Source organism: Cyprinus carpio, unplaced genomic scaffold, assembly GCF_018340385.1.
Source record: "Cyprinus carpio isolate SPL01 unplaced genomic scaffold, ASM1834038v1 S000000058, whole genome shotgun sequence".
NCBI lineage: Eukaryota > Metazoa > Chordata > Actinopteri > Cypriniformes > Cyprinidae > Cyprinus > Cyprinus carpio.
In genome coordinates, this window is record NW_024872811.1 from 23985 (window position 1) to 27316 (window position 3332).

At 49.3% G+C, this 3332-nt stretch overlaps 2 non-coding genes and 1 pseudogene across 2 annotated transcripts; 2 read left to right on the forward strand and 1 right to left on the reverse strand.

The window, feature by feature from the left end:
- LOC122142710 lies at window positions 1-167 on the forward strand. Its single transcript, XR_006158768.1, has one exon. It is a non-coding gene; the product is annotated as a U1 spliceosomal RNA (small nuclear RNA).
- Window positions 168-1117: 950 nt separating this feature from the next.
- Window positions 1118-1299, forward strand: LOC122142706. Its single transcript, XR_006158764.1, has one exon. It is a non-coding gene; the product is annotated as a U2 spliceosomal RNA (small nuclear RNA).
- Window positions 1300-2146: 847 nt separating this feature from the next.
- Window positions 2147-2298, reverse strand: LOC122142702 (annotated as a pseudogene).
- Between the last annotated feature and the right edge of the window lie 1034 nt (window positions 2299-3332).

Below are 3332 nucleotides of genomic sequence, written 5' to 3' on the forward strand. Positions count from 1 at the left end.
TCACTTACCTGGCAGGGAGACACCATATCAGGAAGGCCGTTCACCTCCGGGCGCGAAGGCTCGTCCCATGCACTCCTGCCGTGCTGACCCCTGCGCAATTCCCCAAATGTGGGAATCTCTACTGCATAATTTATGGTTTGGGGGTACTGCGTTCGCGCTCCCTCCCGGAAAGTAGCTGGTTGAAAAGGCAGATGGGTTTTTTTCTCCTCCTGATCTGTTTTTATACAAGCTTTGTTCTGGCTTTACTTTTCGGCTTCCTCCAATGATCCAAGAGCTGTTCAGAACTGGGAACTGCCGTCCTATGCTTGGTATGGGTTGGCGTGTGGAAAAAAAAAAAAAAATCCCTTGCGACTCTTGAAAATCGCCCCTGGTTGGGGTTTCAAATTGTCTCACAACCCTCACTTTTTTCAAGTCGATCGGACTGACTGCGGCCGAGCTTGGTAGCTTGTTTCATGTCCTGTTTTGGTTGTCAAGTTTTTCATTTCCTTTTCCCCCTTTTTTTTATCAGCTTGCGCGCCACCAATTGCCAACCAGCACCCTTTTTTCTCCTGACCACCAGACTGAGCCCGTCTAGCGTGCCGATTTGGGTGAAGTAATCTCATTCTCTCTCTGGGGTTCTAGCCATTTTAAGCACTGGGCCACAACACGACCTTCGAACGTTTTGAGGTCCCACCCTCGCCCAGGTGGATGGAATTTCCACTTTTTTTGGATGATTATTGACCCGTCAGACTCCATAGAAGATTTCTGTGGCCTGCGATTTGGTTTCGCCCTGGGGCCAAATACTGGTGCCCGGTTTGCAAATAGAGGTTTTTCGACAATTCCAAAGAGCCCGAAATTTCGCCAGAGCGAACCTACCAATTTTCGGACCGCCTCTCGTTCGGATCGAAGCCACGTTCCCGATGACATGAGGCACGTTGGCTCTGGCGACGAACCGTTTGGGATTTCCGAGCGATGCCGTACTCTCCGCCGCAGCAGACCACCTTCGGGCCGCGGTCGAGGCCTCGTGCCTTGCAAGACGGGGAGGTCCTACGCCCCACGTTTCAGTACTCCCTGACTTACACAGCCGAGATGGGCGTGGACCATGTCCCGCTTCCTCCCCGCCTGCCCCAACTGCAGCATCGATTCTCGGACCCTTTGGCTACGATCAAAGTAGGAATCTGTTCTTATCAGTTTAATATCTGAACGTCCCGACCCGGACTACAATATAAATTGATGTTGATCACGGAGCTTGGACCGGGCTTGCTCGTCCACTCCACGCATCGCCTGGATTGCAGGTCTCCAGGACGTGGTGCTTCCCTTTTCAGGGATGCTGCTTATTTTTGATAAATCATAAAAAGGAATGAGGGCTTGTCATTGGCTTCCCCTGAGGTCTTCTCTTTTGCAGATGCCGTGGTTGCTGTTTTTTAATTCTGCCCCGTGGGGCCCGACGGTGGCTCTCTGCGGCGGAATGGGCATCGTTAACCCCCAAACGGTTTCGCGAGCCCGTGCCCATTCATCGGAATCCTTCCGGGCCCCAAAGGGGGCATTTTCTGGGGGGGGGTTGGTAGGTTTGCTCTGGCTTTTTCCGATTTTGGATTTTGGCAAAAACCCTTCTTTGCAAACCGGGCCCAGGTATTTGGCCCACCCGCCCAAAGCACACAAAAGTTTCCCTGGAGTCTGACGGTCATAATCATCCAAAAAAGGGGGAAATTTCCTCCACCTTGGCGGGGGCCCTAAAAACTTCAAGGTGTGTGGCCCGGTTGCAAAAATGGCTAGAACCCCCCAGAGGAAGGGAACCCTTTCCCCAAATCGCACCCCTATGCCGGCTCTCTGTGGCGGGAAAAAAAGGTGCGCGTCGGGACTTGGTGGCGCTGCAACTAAAAAAAAAGGGAAAAAGGAAATGAAACTGCACAACCAAACGACATAAACAGCTACAGCTGGGCAGCATTCACGATCGTTTAAAAAGTGGGGTCTGTGAAATTTGAACCCCACCAGGGGCGTTTTTTAAAGGCGCAAGGACTTTTTTTTTTTTTTACCACCCAAAACCCTCCCCGAAAGAGGGAAGTCCTCATTCTGGCTCTCTGGATATTGAGAAGCCGAAAAGTAGAAAAAAAGTTTTTGTATAAAAAAGAAGGAAAAAAACCCCTGCTTTTTTAAACCACCCTTTTCAGGGAAGCGCGACCAGCCCCCCACTCCCAAATATGCGTCGGTTTCCCCCACTTTGGGGAATTCCGGGGGGTCCCCGGGCCCCAGTGCAATGGCGACCTCCCCCTGGTGAACCCCCCTTTTTGATCATGGGCCCCCCCCGCCGGTAAGTTAAAGGCTCAGGGGGCCAGTCAGAGGTACCTTTTCCGTTCAGCCCCTAAAACTGAACCCCCCCCTAGCAAAGGAAGGCGGCTGCCTTCTTTTGGCCTCAACTAACGTTGACGAGCCGATGCTTTCCCAACCCTGGTTTTAGATCAGTGTTTCCCCAACCCCCGCGTTCCGGACCCCCCCAACACTGCATGAATGTTTTTCTTTCACCAATCAACACACCTGTTCAGTCATCAGCTCATTGAAGACGAAGTTTGAATCGGGTTCTCCCCATATTTTTAGATACCCCCTTTAACCCAAAAAACCCCGACTCGAAGCATCGCTCGTTTATGAAACTCCAAACCTCAGGTGGGTGCATCCGAGGAGAACTCTCATAAAAAGCAACCCCCATCCAAAAAGCAGACCTCAGGGGGGGCCAGAAAACCCCCCTTCCTTTTTTTTTGTCATTTATCACAAAAAGCAGCAATCCCCTGAAAAGGAACAACCGTTCCTGGAACACTGCAAAACCCGGCCGTCGTGAGTGGACAAGCAAGCCCGGCTCCAGCTCCGTGATCCCAAAAATCAATTTAATATGTAGTTTTCCCCGGGGAGGGGCGTATCAATATTAAACTAAAGAAAAATTTTTTTTTTTTTTTTTTTTTTTAACCAACATACTTTCCCCGAAAGATAACCATCAATACAAAACAATTCTTATTTGCATTTATACAAAGTGGGTCTTCCTAAACAGGGTAAAAGAACCCCTGTATAACAAACCATGGCTTTTTTGAAACAGACAGAATAAACCTTTATTCATCAAAGCATTCTATATGTTCTTCAAAAGTGAAAAATTTTTCCATTGGCCCCACGAAAAAATAGAGTATTCCAATGAAGAGAAAAACCCACAAAAACAAAAACACAAAACAACTAAAACTCAACCAGAGCTAAAAAAAAAAAAAAATATTAGCACCATGTGTCCCGCCTTCGCCCATCTCACTCCGACCGCGTTTTCGGCAACCCTCCACCACAGGCATGCTTTCTCTTTGTATTTTCTTTTCCCTTCA